Source organism: Nicotiana tomentosiformis, chromosome 12 (assembly GCF_000390325.3).
Source record: "Nicotiana tomentosiformis chromosome 12, ASM39032v3, whole genome shotgun sequence".
In the NCBI taxonomy this organism is placed as follows: domain Eukaryota; kingdom Viridiplantae; phylum Streptophyta; class Magnoliopsida; order Solanales; family Solanaceae; genus Nicotiana; species Nicotiana tomentosiformis.
In genome coordinates, this window is record NC_090823.1 from 5,365,940 (window position 1) to 5,387,311 (window position 21,372).

The following is a 21,372-nucleotide window of genomic DNA, read 5'->3' on the forward strand; positions in this document are numbered from 1 at the left end:
ACACTGAAGTAGACGGGAGCTTCTTGTATACATTCATTGCTATATATGCATTAATTAGAGGTTAGATCTATTGTAGGCCAACAGTTGTAGTTGATGGAAGTTTTTTAAAGTCAACATATAGAGGAACCATACTCACAACTTTCACGCAAGACGCAGAGGGTAAGAAAAAAAGTTATCTCAGAATCAGTATTGAATAATTGGTGTGCTTTACTATTTTAAAAATGCAATCCAATTACATTCAGTTAAAGCAGCAAAAACGATATTCAAATATCATATGATACGAATATGGTATACAAGTATACCAATAGAGTATATAATTATTTTGCTATATACATGCACCTACCTATGACTATACTACTATATGAAATGATATATTAATATTGTGTGTTGTAACTAATATTTTTTCCTTTGGTTTTACATGACAAATTCTACCCCTTGCATATGCAATTGTTGATTCAGAAAATGATGCATTGTGGGAGTGGTTCTTCGTGCAGATAAGAGAAACATATGGACAAAGAGAGAGAATGTGCATTGTATCAGACATGTATGATGGTATATGGAGAGCAACTTCAATTGTTTATCCAAAAATTCCTCATTGTGCATGTATGTTCCACATGTAGAACAACATAAAGACGAACTTCAGGAAGAGCCAAATAAATCAAAGAAGTAATATTTGCGTTAGCAAGAGCATACACTGTTGAAGAATTCAAAAGGCATATGACAAAGTTAGAAGTTATTGATAGTAGAGTGAAAACATACCTGATGGATATTGGATATGATAAATGGTCTCGGGCACATTCCAAGGCAAATAGAACCATGACCATGACATCGAATATTGTAAAATCAATAAATGCAGCAAACAAGCACGCAAGAGAACTCCCAGTTGTGAATTTGCTTGACTTTATGACGACATTGATTCAGAAATGGAATTACACCAATTAGAAGGATGTCGTGGAATTACTTATGAAGATCGGTGTAAAGTATAAAGAAATATTGGCAGATAATACTATCTTATCACAAACGATTACGTTATACATTTTCAGAATCATAAAAACACTGCATGTATTGTAGTTTTACTTCTGCACCTTAGAGATTTCACTTAATAACTGCATATTGTTATTAAAAAAATACTATTACTTCATACAGCTAATGACTTTTGTTAATTATAATTATATTAGGTATTTTCATCAACTCAATTCTTACATTTAGTAATTGATGGCCAAACAAGAAATGTGATGCGCTTACATGAAAAAACTGCACTTGTGAAAGGTTTCAGCTAGACAATATTCCATGTCGACATGCAATGGCAGTTATACAAAAATTCCATATGGATTCATACAAGTATTGCTCGGATTACTATAGCATATACTACTTGCTAAAAACATATGAGATACCAGTAAACCCTTTGCAGGATGAAACAACGTGGCAAATTCCAGAACATGTCTCTTCACAGGTGGTACTGCCAGCTAAAGGAAAAATCAAACCAGGAAGACCTAAAAAGAAGAGAGGCATAGTAGGTTGGGAAGGAAATATAATTACATGTGCACTATGCGGGAAAAAAGGACACAATCGGAGAACGTGACGAAATATTTCAAAGAGAGATTGATATAATGCTTCAATATTTTTATAGAACTCATATATCGTAGAATCATATCATTTGAATTGCAAATAAATAAAATGCATGTCTTGTACTAGACATATATTTGGTATGGTAATTCTTTGCCTAATTACTTTTTGGCAAAAAATTTATATGGCTACTTGTGTTTTCAATAAGAATTTGTTTATTTGCTAATTTAGTATATATAAAAGTGGGATGCATGTACATCTAGTTTCTATAGGAAAAAAGACGCTCAAATATAATGTGATACCCAAATGATATATATGTATACCTTATTGGTATCAAAATATGTGCAGAAATAGAAGTGGTGCTCCAAATGCAACATCTGTACATACATCATTAACAAAATGGGCACGCTTTGCATCTCATGTCAGCATTGAACTATAACAAATTGGAAGCCATTTACATGCAGTTACTGCAGGGAAAACGGTACTTAAATAGAATATGATACCCAAATGATATATTTGTATACCTTATTGGTATATAGTTGTATTGTACTAATATAGTTAATCCAAAATATGTGTAGAAATACAAGTGGCGCACCAAAAAAATGCAACATATGTACATACTTCCTTAATAAAATAGGCACACTTTGCAACTCATGTCAATATTGAAGTATAAGAAAAATGTACTCAAATACAATATGATACCCAAATGGTATATTTGTATACCTTATTGGTATATAGTTGTATTGCACTAATATGGTTAAACCAAAATATGTGCAAAAATACAAGTGGTCCGCCAAAAAATACAACATATGTACATACTTTCTCAACAAAATGGGGACACTTTGCAACTCATGTCAGTATTGAAGTATAACAAATTGGAAGCCATTTACATATAATTACTGCAGGAAAAAAGGGTACTCAAATACAATGTGATACCCGAATGATATATTTATATACCTTATTGGTATATATTTGTATTGTACTAATATGGTTAAACCAAAATATGTGCAGAAATACAAGTGGTGTACCAAAAAAATACAACATTTGTACATACTTCCTCAACAAAATTGACACACATTGCAACTCATGTCAGTATTTACATCTAGTTGTTGCAGGAAAAAAGGTACTCATTTACAACGTGATACCCAAATGGTATATATGTATGCCTGATTAGTATATAGTTCTACTGCACTAATATACCTGAATCAAAATCTTTGCAGAATACAACTGGTGCATCAATGCAAAATCTGCATAAAATTTCTTAGATTCAACTACAACTAAGAACTGCTCTCAATACAAATCTAAAACCAATTCGCTTTCTAAAAATATTTCTTCTCATTCAAATCAATGGCCACCCTGTTCTTCAACCAAATAGCAACATAGTTTCTCTTTTTGAACGTCGTAACTCTCTTAAAAAGACACTTCTAAAAACAACTCATGTTGTTGTATTACAACGAACTAACAATGCCCCTCCTACTACAAATGGCAGTACTAAAGTCAAGATTTCAGTAACAACTTCACTGGTCTCTCCTAAAATGAAATCGCCTAGACAACCAGCCACCAAAAGAGGGAACATTGATCCTAATGGCTTGACTTCAAGTCGTGAGAAAATGTTTTCTCTGAATGGCACTGCTAATAAACCAACAACTTTATTGAAGAAGCCTAAGAAAGGTAGTGGGAGAATAACTTCACCCCCTTCTATGGAGAATTATTTATTGAAATATTCGTCCTCGTTGATAGTCGAGGCTCCAGGAATCATACCAACAGCAAGAAAGGAACACAGTGCAACCGCGCAAGTTCAAAGAAAAATAAAAATTGCCCATTATGGAAGAACGAAATCTGCCAAATATGAAGGATTTATTTTCTGACTCTTCCTCTCCTTCAGCAGCTAATCCGAATCCTCGAGAGGAAAAAAGATGCAGCTTTATCATGCCTAATTCTTGTAATTAAAACTCCTACAGTTTTTCAAAATGAAATAAACTGAAGATAGATTTCAATATTAAAATGGTTATAGCAACATATTATATTATTACAATTGTATTCCTAGAACACACTTTTAAAAGCTAGCATTTTTACAATCTAATAATACAAAATACCATACTTCACCAAAAAACTATTAAAATCCTGTAATGTTTTCATGCTACGATTAACTAAAAGCAAAAAGAGACTTATACTATTTCTTGCGCTTCTTTCCACGAGTCTTTTTTGTTACTACTGGAGCCTCAGATTCACTTAATTCACTATGCAACTGCTTATTCCTCCCAAAGTGCCACAGTAGTATGCCAAACCTTGCTCGAAGACCATCCACATCAAAATTGAAAACATGGATTGAAAGACCTTCAATAATGTACTCAGCAAAGCATGCAACATACACTCCACAATATCTGAAATAAAACAAATGAATAGAATATAAAAATTATTTAGTCGTGAAAAATGTTAATATGACTGAGGAAAACAAAGTAAAAAAAGTAACTATTCTTACGAATTTTGCTGTGTTGGCAGATTTGTAATCAGTTCAATCTCAAATGGATCAGTCAAGTCATTTCCTATGTGCAGACCATTTTCTACTACAATGTCACTTCTTTGGTTATAAAATTCAATGCTAACTAGAAACAGGGGGATCAATACAGCATATGCCTCAGCTACCTTTTGAATAGTTGTTTTGTGTTTTCGACTACGTAACGAGTCATATACATAAAAATATCTCTTATAGAATGATAGACACCCCAATATCCGATGCCACTTTTCTTCCAAATTAATTGGAAAGAGGACGTGATCAACCTGGTTCCATGGAGTGTTGTAATGCATCCTAAATTCTTTCATGTACTCCATGATATCGTCTGATCTATCAATCAAATGTTATTGTTTCTCACCTTTTACAAATTCTGTGTAAACCCTTTGAATGATATTATTAAAAAGAGTATTTATAGTTGTGACTTTGCTTGGCATATTAATTCCATATTTCACCTTCTTCCTAAGATAGTAGAATATAATATTCAAGTGCTGAAAAAAAGAGAGGAAGAAAACATGACTAACACTAACAAAATGCATGAACTAATACAAAAAATAAAAATAAAAAGTAGTACACATACCAAACTAGATAGCGGCCTGCCAGAATAGTTTAATGTGTGAAAAAATGTCTTATCATCAATCTGTTCAACTTCAAAGTCAAAACAAGAGTCCAGCTTCCGATCACTAGGTAAATAGACTTTCCTATTTCGTATAAAAGAAGATATGGAGAAGAAATACATCAACAAAAATTAAGAAAATATGAAAACAGAAGTACATGGAAACGAATACACACTCTCCCAATTGCATGTCTGCTTCGACAAAATTAGAGAATGCCTTCGTAAGCTTATAATCAACAACTACTGAAATGTCATTTACAGACGAAAATCTTCCTTTGATAACCTTCGAGGATCCCCCAACTGCACTAACACCATATTGCCAGTCATTCCTATATGGTGACTGTTTTATAACTGCAGGGCACCTTCTCCGTGTGAAAACTGCAGGAGTTATTTCAACATTTGTTTGTGTCTGGACAACAGTTCTTGATACCGACTTATCAGGTTTAGACTTATTTACATTACGAGTTGTCAGTTTATTTCCAGATTTATTTACATTACGTCTCCTTCCTTATGTAATGGTAAAAATTAGATCAAGTTGAGACTCAGTATATATAAAAATAGAATCCAAGCCAAGATTACCCTCGTGTCGACAGGGAGCTTAAATTACAAAATGTTAGTGAATGAACAAATATATAAAGTTAAAAAATTTAAGTTATATATAGAAGACGTTACCAGAAGGCAAATTTACATTACTGCCACCAACATCCGCTATTTAAATAAAAAAAAACTATCAAAAATCTATCATTTACATACCAACTTCAAAATTAGTAACATCAACGATCATACCATGTGAAGCAGTATTTTGTAGTAAAGGAAGAGCTTTAGAATCAATAACAACATCTGGTCATGTCTGTCCAGGGATTCCTGATGGCAACGGAGCAGGTCCAGACTTTTTAACATCATGAGATGGCTGCTTATATTTTGCATGTTGTATAATGGCGGTGATTTGATCAATTGTAGATGCAGGCAATTCACAGTTAGAATCCAAGCCAAGATCATTCTCATTTACAAAGGGGGATGAAAAAAGTTTTAAAAGGTTAGTGGACGCACAAATACATAAAGTTAAATAAATAAAAAAAGAATAAAAAAATTACATATATAACATTTTACCAGAATACAAATCATCATTAACTACGTCATGCCTTGCTGTGACGTACTTCACATTCAGACCACTGGCACCACCCTTTCTAGCGATCTTACCAAAATCAAACACTAAACATATAAAAGTATAATGAGGAGTACTATTTTAAAAAACAACAACAAAAAAAAAATCAAATATGTGATTTTGCATACTAGAAGGCGTTTTGGGCGTGGTATCTCCAATAACTACAAGATCATTCCTATTGTCGCCCCTTTCAAACTGGTCATAATCTTTATGCATCTCACCAAAGTAAGGATCATTATCATGTTGCTTATGCTGAAACTGAGAAAATAATAATTTTATTATTATGTATATTACAAGAATACTATGTGCACTAAAAGTAAAGAATGGAATAGTATCCTATAAGCATATATTGCATATTTGAACAATAGCTGCAAGCATCTCCTCAAACTTGTTCTCTACAAAAAGCTTCAAACCTTGTAACTCCTTCATTACCTCAGCAATGGTAGGGTCGGAATCACGTCCAGTACTTTGATGCATACTTTGTATCTTTGGTAATTGAGCGCCAAAAACCTGAAAGCTATCAGGTTGATTGTCAGTATAATAAACTTCAATTTCAAAGTTTAGACCACGCACACTAAATAGTTGTTTCTCAGCATCAGTTGAGGTGATGTTCTTTAGCTATAATTATTAATGACACTAGTTATAAATAGAAATGATAACAAAATATGAAAAGATAAAAGATCCTTATTACCATATGATACCAACATGGTATACATGTATACCAACATAGTATATCATTATTTTGGGATATTGCTACAACTACCTGTGACTAAACTACTATACCAAAACATTAAAAGATGCAATAAAAGTATGAGAAAATTAAAAGTATAAGTAAAAATAAAATTATAAATAGTAGAAAAGATCTCTATTACCATATGATACCAATATGGTATGCATGTATACCAACAGAGTATATAATTGCTCTGGGATATTTCTACAATTACCTGTGACTAAACTACTGTACCAAAACATTAAAAGATGTAATAAAAGTATGAGAAAATTACCTGATCGCGTTGCAAGCTAAACATTCGCAAAGACACTCGCTCATTCTGAATTTGACCTTTGACTACCCAATTCAGAATTCGTGGAAGTTTATTTCCAATATGATCATCAAAGTGACCATCCAAACTTGGGCATCATTCATACAACCAAATCTGTAAAGCCAACGGAAAGCCACTGAGTCTATAAAAATAAGGCTTATCTTAAAACTTATTGGAACACGAGTCGATTGTAGCGTTATAAACATCTATACCCCAGGGATAAATATTAAAATCACCATACTCAATCAATTCAATGTAAGACTGTGAAACAACCTTTGGTTTGAGTAGAGAAAGTAAGAAGTTGTTCACAAAATAAAGAACTGCTATCTTCAATGCATCATCATGTGTCTCATATTTCTTCTTCGTAAAACAGTCTACTAGTTGGGCCAATGTCACAAATGCAATCCCAAAATATTTTGAAATCAACCTATTCTCTGGTACACTCTCTATACTTGCATGACCCTTGCATTTTAGCCCAGTAATGAGTGCTTATTCACCCAAATCAAAGCGCAACCTAGAATCACTCACTACAAACTGTATCTCATTTTTCACCTCATGATGTACTTCTCTAATAAGTAAATGATGCATAACTCGAATCTGCACAATAACTGGTGGCGAATCCAAACAATATCCAAAGCATGTTTTCTTAAACATTCAAAGTTGCTTCTTTGTTAAATTCTCTTTCAACAGACGAATGACATTGTAGGTGGTATCCCAATTTACCTTTTGTTTATAATCTATGTCCATAGGCACAAGGAAATCCCAACACTGCAAAACATGTTCATATAAATAATTTCAGAAATAGAATTCACTTAAAAATATAACTAAAACAGCCAAAAATGTTACAGCTACCATATGATACCAACATGGCATATAATTATACCAACAGGGTATACAGTTCTACTGCTAATTTTCGGCAACTATAAATGACTATACTACTATTACATAACAGACATGCATAAAGAGAAAAATAAAAAAGGTATGCAGTTATAAAGTATTTTCAAGATATTATACGATACTACTATTATTAAAGGAAAAACAAATAGTGTACCAATTAAATGCAACCAATACAGCCAAAAAGAGATCCAAAAGCATATGATACCAATATACCAATATAGTATAGCAGTATATAGTTGTACGAGGTTGTTCCAACAACCGCCTATAACTATAAAAACTATTACATAACACACATACTCTATGTCCATAGGCACAAGAGAATCTCAAAAATGCAAAACATGATCATATTAATAATTTCAGAAATAGAATTCACTTAAAAACGCAGCTAAAACAACCAAAATTATTACAACTACCATATGATACCAATATGGCATATAATTATACTAATATGTTATACAGTTCTATTGGTTAATTCCCTACAACTATATATGACTATTCTACTATTACATAACACACATGCATAAAGAGAAAAATAAAAAATAGTGTACCACATATTAATATAATAAAATATTTTAAGATATTGTACTATACTATTATTATTAAAGAAAAATCAGATAACGTACCAATTAAAGGAAGTTAATACAGCCAAAAAGGTATGATACCAATATAGTATATAGCTATACCAACAAGGTATATAGTTGTATGGGGTCGTTCCCGCAACTGAGGTTCCAACAGTATCGAGATAGGCGCCATCATGACAAATTGGGATTTTGGGTCGTGATAATATATATAAAGTAATTAATAAGAAACCTAAATAAAGGTGGTAAATAGGTTTCTATTATAGTATATCTAGGTAGAGAGCCCATTTCCTTTTGGGTTTTACGTCCAGTTTTATTACTCTTATGTGTGCAGATGGCCACTTTGAGGACAGCCCTATTTAAAATATAGCCGAATTTATACCTCGCATTACAAAAAATACGAGGTGCACATCTCCTCAAATGCAATTTACACTTTACACTTTACATAATCCATTTTTTCTCCCTCTGTCTAATACCACATGTGAATTGAATCGTTTCAGCTGAATTATACAGTACTGCACTACGTTGTTTGTATTTAATTATTATTCGTTAAAATAATTTTTTTTGGATTTCCTACAGTCTTCGGAACCTGTATTGGAACCCTAATTAATTCTGATTTGTGCTAAGAAAGTTGGGAAAAATGTTAAGGGCAAAGGAATCTTATCCATCTCGCTACAATTCTTGGTAGTTGCCCGACAAAAAATTTAAGCCTATGAAATATTGCTTTTTACTTATTTATACTATCAAATTTTGGAATGAAAAGACTCGAAATACGAAAGTCAAAACAACTAATATTTGTTTAAACTTTAAAATAGACCATTAATTCTTTTTAGTTAAAACAATGTTAATCATAATTCCTTATAGTCGAAATATATAGGATATGTGTTTGTAAGATACTCTAGTGAAAGAAAGATATCTGATTCTTCAGATATTAATAATTAATAATGTCATATAAAAGATAAAAGGTGGAGTATTAGCTAAGATATTTTCTTTTCTTTAATTCTATTTATAGTGGTAACTAAGCCGTTCATTAGTACTTGTGCTTTCATTTCTACTCAAGTGCTTAAACTTAAAATAACAAGCGGATATATATGTGTATAATCGTGTATAATTAATATACAATCTATATATACCGGCTAAAAAAAGTAAATAATGAATTCCACAGGCTATTTGTGTAAAGATCCCTTTCAAAATCTTGGGCTTAGAACCAGAGGGTTATTATGAATCGTAAAAATTGCGTGGGGTGGCCACTTTTTAAAGTGATATTTACTTTTTATCCAGCATTTTTAATGCTGAGCAAAAGTAGCCACTAGTCTATCAAAATTAATATGAAAAGACGGTGTTACCCTTTCTTCTATCTCTTTTCCTTCCCAAACGGAAATGCAGTGTTTATACCGACGACTGCGTTTCTTCTCATTCTCAAGTGGATCCAGTTGGAAGTTCTAATGTTAAAATGATTCATGTTCCAGACTAGTCTATACTCAATATGATTCTTTTATCTTTTTCTTGAGCTTGGCACAAATGTTTATTAACATTCGCTTTCATTTGGGGCAAGTACTTCTATAAGATTCATTTTTCAGGATGAGAAAATAAATAAATGAAAGAAACTGTGTCCTTGGTTATCGGAATAGTTAAGGATAGGTAGTCCTTAACTTAGACTTACAAGCTCATAAATTAAGGAAAGTTAGTCCTGAACTTACACTAACAAGCTCATAAGTTAAGGACACTTGGTCCTGAACTTAGAGTTGGAAGTTCAAAAATTAAGGACACTTGGTCTTTAACTTAGAGTTACAAGCACAGAAATTAAGGACATGTAGTCCTTAACTTAGAGTTACAAGCATAAAAATTAAGGACATGTAGTCCTGAACTTAAAGTTACAAGTTCAAAAGTTAAGGATATGTAGTCCTAAACTTAGACTTATAAATTAAGGACAGCGAGTCCTGAACTTACAGTAACAAGCTCATAAGTTAAGGACACTTGGTCCTGAACTTAGAGTTGGAAGTTCAAAAATTAAGGCCACTTGTTCCTTAACTTAGAGTTACAAGCAAAGAAATTAAGGACAGATAGTCCTTAACTTAGAGTTCCAAGTTCAAAAGTTAAGGACAAGTAGTACTAAACTTAGACTTATAAATTAAGGACAACTAGTCCTGAACTTATAGTAACAAGCTCATAAGTTAATGATACTTGGTCCTGAACTTTATGAGCAGAAGGGTATTTTCGTCCGGCCGAGTAAAAGTTTATCAAAGCAGTGGCTAAAGACTAAAGTCATTTTAAACAGTGGCTTAAAAATAAATATATGTCTTATTATTGGCTAACTGTGCACTTCCCCTTGTGAATCCAGCTTACGTGAAAATACTAGGCCCATGACTAAATAAGAAAGGAAAGCAATTAAATCTCAACCTCTATTTCCAAATTCAAATTCCACATGCCTCCTATTGTCTCTGAGTTAAATTAATTTCCACTCCCAGATAGTTCAAAAACAATTTACACACTCAGAAACTTAAAAATCAATTATAGGTAACTCTTTATAAGCTTTGATTGGTCGACTACTACTACAACAACATACTTAACGTGTTCTTACAAGTGGGGTCTGGGGAACGTGGGGTGTACGCAAACCGTACTCATACCTTGTGTAAGGTAGAGAAGTTGTTTCTGTAGACCCTCGGCCAAAAACGAAAGCTAAAACTAGTTAAATTGCGCTTATAAAATATAAAAGATCCTTACACACAATCTATTTTTTCTGATATAGAAGTTAAATTATTTGTGAAGCACTAGTTGATATCAACTCGTGCAAGAGGAGATCTGGACACGAGTATATGAACACTGTATCACTATGTCCCTCGCTTACTCCTGCTTTGTCATAAAAGAGTAATGGGTGAAATTAACATATACCCACTAATTGTTTAGCTGCAAATTGGCATATAAAAGATTATCATGAAATTTTAATTACAATTTTAATGCACTGATGATGACATTATATATATTTGAATCCAATTATGTTACTCTCATTAATTCAAGCAAAGGGTAAGAGGGCCAGTTTGAAGTTGATAGATTTTCTTTATTAATTCTATACGCTTTTATACATATGGGTAGTAATTGAGGAAAATGAAATGACGCAGAAATAGTGACCCACAGTGAGTTAAATGCATACATGCATGTGACGAGAAAAGAAAAAACATTGGAAAAAGACTCATACATTTAATCAGAGCTAAATATGTCTAACAGTTATATTGATTAGGGCTAAATATGTCGCCCAAATTGACGTATAAGAACACTTCTTAAAATATTTTAAAAAATAGTTTTATATTTGATTTGTTAGATATAGCCATAATAAAGAAAGTTTAATTGGTTTATTTAGTAATTAAATAAATTGTAAAAAAAAAAAAATTCATTAGAGTTGAACGTACTGGGTTATAACCCATTAATTAGCTTATCTTGACTCAATTCATTTCAATTGATGTAACTTTTGGGTACGTTAATAAAACGTGCATATATAAATTCAGCCCAACTTTAAACTGCTAAAATCGAGCACAACCCGCCCATGTCACACCGGGCACTCAAATAAAGAGAAGAAAAAGAGTTTAAGCATGAATTCCCCATTTCTCTTGCCCTATTCTGGGCAGCTGGGCATATTAGCTTTCAATATTATTGAGGTTTACAAAAGGAAGTCATGAACCGCATTAATTCTTTTCATGTTTTCAATAACAATTTCTCTACCTTCATTGCAAGGGTAATTAGGTCTGTGTACTATCTACCCCGACCTCAGAATCTACTTATGTGATTATATAGAGTTTGTTGTTGTTGTTGTTTAATAAGGGCATATTGTTCACTCCTATTTTATTGTTATTAAAATATCTTCATGCATACTTGTATATAATTATGAAACTAGATTTAGAGAACATGGATGTTTCCATGTTGTAACTCTGTTTCAATTAAAAGAGTTCTTTGAACTAACAAACATTTCGTTAGGATTTTGGAAGTACTTCGTGTATTTGCCAATGAAGCAGTATAGACAGACATTTTAGGAACTTCGTTTGAACGCAAATATTGCATAAGATGTGATAGTAATTTAGTAGAGGAAACTTCTGAAATAGCACGAAGCTCTGTAATATGGCTATTATTTTGTCAAATGGAGTCCATCTCACATAAGCATAAGCATCTTTGCAAAATACCGACTTTGTTGGCAATATTCTTTGGGACCCAAAAATATTGCATTGTGTGTTGAACATCATTTGCACAAGTTGTATCTCTTCTTTTACACCTAAGAGGTCAAGACTTTTTTGCCTATAAAAGGGAAGGCCATTAGTTCATTTTAGACACACCAACAAGACTTGTCTTCAATTCTTGTTTCTTCCTTTCTTCCTTTATTAAGAGTGTTTTGTATGAGAGTTAAGTGTTGGAAAGTACTTGTGTGAACCCTTTCTTTGGAGTGATCTTGTGAGGTTATTCTCTTAGGGTATTTGGGATTAGTTAGAGTGTTTACTCTAATTTTGTACTCTCTTTTGTACTCTTATTCTTATAGTAAATTGCTGCTCTCCGCTTGTGGACGTAGGTCACTTTGATCGAACCACGTTAAATTTGTGTCTTCTTTATCTACTTTAATTGTCGTTGTTATCAACTTCAATTGTCTTTGTTATTGTCATTATACCGTTGTTTGGCTATATTCCGCACTACCCGGGTTCCCGATCCTAACAAATTAGTATCAGAGCCGGATCTAACCGGGTTAGTTTCAATAGCCAAAATGACTCTAACAAAGACCTATGTTGAGAAATTTGACCGAAGTGCAAACTTCGGAATGTGGCAATTAAAGATGGAAGCTATCCTAATTCAGGATGACTTAGACTTGGCGTTGCAAGGAAAGGAGAAGAAGCCGGATAAAATGACGGACGAGGAGTTTGCCATTATAGACAAAAAGGCAAAAGCAGGTATTATTTTAAATCTCTCAAATGAGGTTTTACGTGAAGTTTCTGTAGAAACCACAGCTAAAGGCATGTGGAAAAAATTGAAAACCTTATATATGAAGAGGACGGTGAAAAATAGACTTTACCTGAAGCAGAAGCTTTATACAATTCGTATGGATGAAGGTACCTCTATTCTCTCTCATCTTGACACATTTGATTCCATTCTTATGGATTTGAGTAATATAGATGCTGAAATTAAAGATGAGGATCAAGCCGTGTTACTGCTTTGTTCTCTACCCCCATCTTTTAAGCATATAAGAGATACTATGCTTTATGCAAAGGATAATATCTCTTATAAGGATATTAAATCTATCTTAAAATCAAAGGAACAGATAGATAGTGATATTACTGAGGAAGCTAGTGGAACTCAAGCGGAAGTTGGTTTGTTTGTTAGGGGCAACTCCGACTCCATATCCAGATACAATAATTTACAGTATCGCTATTGTCATAAGAAATGTCACATTATCTCTGAATGCTATAAACTGAAAATAAAGAAAAGCATAAGGAAAGAAAAAATAAGCACAAAAATACTGACACCGCCGAAGCTAGTGTAGCAATTGAGGAGATTGAGGGAACTATATTTTTAGCAACTGAAACTAGTTTCAGATTAGACAATGAGTGAATTTTAGATTCCGGTTGTTCATATCATATGTGTCCTAGAAGGGAGTTGTTTTCTACATATGATTCAGTTGCAGGTGGAGTTGTCCAATTGGGTAACAATGTTACTTGTAACGTTATTGGCAAAGGTACAATTCAGGTCAGAATGCATGATGATGTGGTGAGAACTCTCACCGATGTTAGATATGTTCATGAGTTGAAGAAAAATCTCATATCTTTGGGCACTTTAGAATCCCTTGGGTGCAAATTCACTGGTGAAGGTGGAGTTCTGAAAATTTTTCAAGGTGCTCGTGTGATCATGAAAGCACACAGATCTGGTTCATTGTATACTTTATTGGGCTCCACTGTTATAGGCCCTACTACAGTTTCGGTATCAGACAACTTGTCTGATTTTGATGGCATTAAATTTTGACATATGCCCATTGGGGCTTTTGCGGAGAAGGTGGATCAAATTTACTATATCATCCAAAATTAGGCCAAGATGGAGATTTGTAATATGGCAATTATTTTGTCAAATGGAGTCCATCTCACATAAGCATAAGCATCTTTGCAAAGTGTAGACTTTGTTGGCAATATTCTTTGGGACCCAAAAATATTGCATTGTGTGTTGGACATCATTTGCACAAGTTGTATCTCTTCTTTTACACCTAAGAGGTCAAGACTTTTTTGCTTATAAAAGGGAAGGCCATTAGTTCATTTTAGACACACCAAGAAGACTTGTCTTCAATTCTTGTTTCTTCCTTTCTTCCTTTATTAAGAGTATTTTGTATGAGAGTTAAGTATTGGGAAGCACTTGTGTGAACCCTTTCTTTGGAGTGATCTTGTGAGGTTATTTTCTTAGGGTATTTGGGATTAATTAGAGTGTTTACTCTAATTTTGTACTCTCTTTTGTACTCTTATTCTTATAGTAAATTGCTGCTCTCCGCTTGTGGACGTAGGTCACTTTGACCGAACCACGTTAAATTTGTGTTTTCTTTATCTACTTTAATTGTCGTTGTTATCAATTTCAATTGTCTTTGTTATTGTCATTATACCGTTGTTTGGCTATATTCCGTACTACCCGGGTTCCCGATCCTAACAAGCTCGAATGCTCCCATTAGCTTGTAAATATTTTTGTACATGTTAAGTATCTAGTTAACCATAAAAATATTTGATTAACCTAAAAAGAAAAAAATTTAACATTTCAAGAATATTGTGCATATCGTAGGAGCTAGGAATTGCATGCCAATATATAATGCACATAAAAGTTGTAACTTATAAGTTGTGTATTTAAAACATGCACTTTACCTTCATTTAAATTATCGTTTGTTGTGGCTATAAAGGAGAATTGCCTTTTGAGAAGGGGAAAATGGATCACAAATCACAAAGAAAAAGGAAATTTTGACATTTGAGAAGTGGAAAATGGACTTTGGCGTTCGTATGTATATAAAGAAACTGTCATTTGTGAAGAGGAAATTCGAACATGAATGACTGTAGAAAAGGAAACTAATATTTGAATAAGATAATGCATTAAATTGTTGAAGAAAATGAAATTGAGAAGAGAAAACTCGAACATGGTTATAGACAAAGAAATTAAACTACGATTTGCGAAGAGGAAATTCGAATATGAATGACTAGAAAAGGAAACTAATTAACATTTGAATGAGACAATAAGTTAACTTGTTGATGAAATTGAAATTGAGAAGAGGAAACTCGAATATGGTTATAGGGAAAATTAAAAATACGATTTGCGAAGAGGAAATTCGAATATGAATGACTAGAAAAGGAAAACTAATTAATATTTGAATGAGACAATGCATTAAATTGTTGAAGAAATTGAAAATGAGAAGAGGAGACACGAACATGGTTCAATTAGATTAACATATTTTCATTCTAGATGATGGAAAAGATTTGCTTTCCCTATGATTGTGAAAAAGAAAGAAAAGAAAAGAAATAGTTGGTGCACAAGGCATCTCGCGTTCAAGAAGAGTCGCACTCAAAAGGGTTTGACGTAGAAAACTTACCCTAATGCAAGCATTAATGACTTTCCCGAGATAACTATTTTCACAGCTCGAACTCGTGATATATAGGTCACACGGAGATAACTTTTCCGTTATTTCAAAAAGAAAGAGAAAATAACAAAAATGGTCCCTTATATTTTGACATAGGTTTAAGGTGGTCTCTTAAATATATTTCTTAGCAGTTTTGATCCTCTATATTTGTTGAAAGTGAGCACTTTTAATCTTAGTTAAATATTTAACAAGCTCTAACTACTACGATCTCTTGATAAGAATAATCCGAATTCAAAAGCCTTGAGCGTCAGTTAAGGCCTGGCACAAATTAAGTCTTTAAGATAAGACGACTTTTAAAGAACCTTGAGCTAATAAAGTTGGCTCGTCATTTGCAGCCCAACTAGACGAATCAGCCTAATGAAATTACTCTTTTATTTAGTTAAATTTATTTATATTGAACTTAATTTATTAATTGAATTATATAGGTTATAATATTTATTTGGACTAATATATCTTACAATTTAAGATATAATCCTCTCTTAATGGATCTAAATCAAATAAAGTCTAACTATACAATCTTTTTTTACAATAGGTGTATATATAATCTATAAAAATAAAATAAATGAACTTTGAGAATAGTAAGTTCAACTGTGCTCCTTACCGAATTAAAATATTAAATCAACATCAAGTCCCAAATTAAATAGCAACAGACATTAATTCTAAAACCTCAAAGGGGTTGCAATTTGTATGACGTGGTGACAGACAAGAATCAAGGGGTTATTATTAAAAGAAACGTACCCCTAAGAGAAAGCTTCCCATAATATAGAGTACTATGTCAAAAGAACTGCAAACATTAATGTCTTAAAATATATAAACATTATAGAATAATATTGTTGGTGCCTCTTCAGCTTATCAAATGGATAAAGGTCATAAACAATTTTCCGAGTCTCAAGTTCTTGCTACGTAAGGCAACAAATTATTCGATATTTAATATTTTTAGTTCTGAATTTGCGATCTTATATTGAGGGGTAAGACGCTCTCTAACAAAAATAATTTTATACTCTGAGCTCGAACCTGAAATCTCTGGTTAAAATAATCAATACCCACCACTCTATCGCAACCCATATTGGTTTTTATTCATTTTACCTTTCCGTTTTGGTACACATTCATTTTTACCTTTGATTAACTCATTTTTCTCTAGAAAATATTCATGCGTTTTGGTTTTGTAAATTGATATACCCCTTTTTTGATGACATATTAACGAGATGAAAAGAAATGTGTATGTATTTTTTACAGTATCATATGTAGCAGCATTAAATTAAACATGATAAACGAGTAACCAACTTAATTTAGATAGTGAATGCTCTAATATCGTTAATGACCTAACTTAGAAAGAAAGAACAAAAGATAGAGAATATCAAGAAAATATGACATTTTCTAGTAGATTAATTTAATTTCTTATTTCATATATATATATTGTGATTTTTCATCTGGTGTCGGAAACCTGTATTGGAGCCTCTGACTACTCCGAATTTGTATCGCGGGTGACTCACTAAAGAAAAATGTTGCTTCCTATTAGGATTTTTTTCTATTCCCCGAGCTCAATCCACTCGAGACATATAGTTAAGGGTGAACGACACTATCCCTTTGTGCTTATATCATACATTTATGTAAAGAGGATTCTTGTCTCTTCCTATGCATTATGCTTTGTGATGTTAGGTATATAAACTTACTCACCCTTGTTTATTCTAATATCTATATAATAAAATTTGACCATTAAGCCATAAGCCATTTTAAAAGTTAAATATCGGTGACATTTTCTTGGTCCAATTTATGACAAGTGGCCAAACATGTCCATTGAGATCCTTAAAAGTCGAAAAAGTAAAAATATAAATAATAACTACCCTTTACGAAATAATTAAGTATTAATTTATGATTCCACACTGTTTACTTGATTGATAATGAAACTGAAGCTTACGCCATCCTAATTGGGATTATTAATTATAAGCTATCAAGTTATAGCCAAGTATGTATTAGTTATGGAATAAAAGTATAAAACATAAAGGAAAAAATGGGTTATTTTGCTAACCCTTATCCAGCTAGCTAATTAATTTGTTCTACATGGGCTAGTTCTCGTCTCTCTCTTCAATTATAAATCATTTTCTATTAGTAAGAAAATCAAAGAAACCAACATTATTGGAGTGGACTTCAATCAAGTAATAATTTTCAACTTATATAATCATTTTAATTCATTTCTTAATTACTTCGTGACTGGCTCTTGGAGCTTGTGAAAGAATGCGAAGAAAATTAAAATTACTAATTCTTTTCTCAAGTCCTCTGATGGTACTATCTCCTAATGTGTTTATACCTAATGTGTTTATACATGTGTGTTGTAAAAATAAAAATAGAAATTTGTCGTGAGTGCGCAGCTAAAAAAGGTTTATCAAATATATATAATTAAGAATCCAATAACTAAAACAATCTCTGAATTTAATAATAAATGCAGAACCCTAAATTTCAAACCATAGGTTCTCACTTCCTCTTCAATCTGTGCCACTTGTGTAAAGCTCAAAACCAAACAGTGATGACACGTGTATAATTATAGAGTGATGATTAGACAAATTTATAATTATAGAGTTATGACTTTTATTAGAACCGACCATTACGATCTTTATCAAATGGTGGTACTTTTATTTTTTAAAAGAAAAGGTGAAGGGCATTTTGACGAAGGGCCCGAAAATCTAAATAGGGGTTACAAAATTCCCTATCTCGTTGGGCGAAAAGCGAATCAACATTTCGATGTGATACCGTATTTTCGAATTTAATTGAAAAAGAACGAAAGATTTTTAGCGTCTTTTCAAGCTTTTCGCTACGCCGTTAAATAAGCTACTTGTAATAATATTAATTATAAAAATATTTGTCTAAATTATATTTTATCTCTTCTTACACATCTTACTTAATTAACATTTCACTTGCCAAATTAAAAAAAAAAGTGAAATAAATTTCAGCTTTTAAAAAAAAACTTTCAAATATTTTGATTACATATAGGTTGCCAAATCAACTAATATTTGGGACTAGAATGTAGAATAATCATGTACTAAAATTAGATCGCAAGAAAATTTGTCACGAAATCCCTAAATTTTTTTGTCTGTATTATTATTTTCCTCTTAATTTTTTCCGTAGGTTGGTAAGTGAAAACCTAAGATTAATTTATTCATTAAGAGCCACAAATGATGTGGTCCAAAATTTATTCGTACAACAAATGTGTAAAATACTTATATTTTCTTTGGTTCCAAAATCAAATTTTGACAATTTTGTCATCATTGGCTGCATTGGCATTTTTGTCTTTGTTTTTCTCCTTTCTTTTTTGGACAATTTTTCTCCCTTCTTATTTAGATCAGCGCCACCCATTATTAAAAAACATGACCCCTTGTACTTTACACTATATTTCTGGTTCTCTTATTGCCAGATTTTTATAATAAATTAGATATGGTTATAATAGATTCATGGTTAAATGACCTTTCTCGTTATCTTCCTTAATATAAAAAAAAATTGGTCAATGCACAAAATATTTCGCGTTTACACAGGATTCGGGGAAGGGCCGCACCCCAAGTGGGTGCAATGTAGGCAATCTATTCTAATGCAAGCATCAATAGTTAATTCCACGGCTCGAACCCGTAACTTATAAGCCACACGGAGACAATTTTGCTGTTGCACCTTAATATAATTAAAACAATTTCCAATAATGCAGCAATTGTTTTTCAAACAGTTCTTCTTCCCTTGTCCCCTTGGTAAAAAGAATTTAATAAAAACCTCCAATCCAACAATAATTTTGACAAATTCTAGTTATGTTATATATTTTGATTTTGAGTCTATAATGTTGTTTTCGCCATAGGTTTAATATAGAAGTGTCTGTTTTTCCCGTAGTGTTGAATAATTTATATATATTCAATGAATTTTTAAAGACAAATATAGAAATTGGACCAAAGTTACAGAGTCGGTCGAACATGCGCCCGAAGCTCTAGTTCCGCCCCCGTTAATTGTGGGGTTGTTTTAATTAAAAGAATTGATGGATTGAAAGATGCTTTTACTTACTACCTGCATTTTGTTTATGTATGCTTTAGTGCAAATATAGTTCAAAATGAACATACGAGTTATTTCAACATGTGCTCTTCTGCAGTACAGATAATCAAGGGAAGTAATGGTTGTACGAATAGAAAAGCTAAAACTTTTATCGAAGAAAAAAAAATGGTTTCAACTTTCAAATACACATTATTTAAAAAGAATTTTACGTGCTTGACTCTTGAAAAAAATCAAATATGTTAAAAGATATAATTTTAGTAAATAAAAGTGTACCCTTATTTTTCAAGCTAGGGTCCGTGATGTTCTTGATCAAACCTTAGTCATTAAGAAAACAGCAATTACAATTGAATAAAATTGAAGGGAGAAAATAAATAAATTGTTAGGAGTGCGAACAAAGTCTTATAATGGTAGTTGAACAGATTGAGAGGTCTTTTAGGGAAGATCATGCGGACTTGGTCCAAAACGAATAATATCACATCATGTTAAGGGTATCTTTGTGCTGGTTGAGCCCAACAACTAGTATTAGAGCCCAGGTTCAACGAGGCGAGTATATTGATAGCTTAGTGTTGGTGCATGGCTCGATTTGCTTACCCTTACAAGCTTGGATATATGCACACAGGAAGAAGCTAGCTACGAGCTTCGGTTACCATAAATATTCTGATAATGTGGGCGGTACACGATGAGTCTCGAAAATTAACTCGTGGATCGTGATAATTAGCCACATAGAATTTGGTGCAAGGGGGAGATCCGTGGATCGTGGTGATGGACCACATGAAACGTAACTTAGTTCAAGGGGGAGCTAGATTGTTGGGTATACGAATAAAGTCCTGCATTGGTAGTTGAAAATTAAGAGTGGTAGCGTACATGTAAGGTATATGGATCTCTTAACGGTATGATTCCTTTTGGAGAAAACTATACGGACTTTGCCCAAAATAAATAATATCACGGTATATTAAGATATCTTTGGACTGGTTTAGCCAACGAAAACAAGCAAATAAATTAGAAGACAAATCCAGATAAAAATAATATTCTTGGCTGCTTCTTGAATCTGAGGTCTGTTCACATAACAATAAATGCAAATTAAGAAGCTTTTTGGCAGAATATTGTTAAAACCTTGAATAAGTTAAAGCAACAATAATGATACGTAGAAGAAATGTAACCTCAGGTTTTTTTTCTGCTGTCAACTGCAGGCAGACATGAAGAAAGAAAAGGAGATAAAGAAGACAATTAAGTATATTACTCTTTCATTCCCCTCCACATAGTGCAAATAATTAGTGGTTAAAAATGATAGTATTTCTAGTAAAAAACGCTTAATAATATAATAAAGTAATTAAAAATATATTTT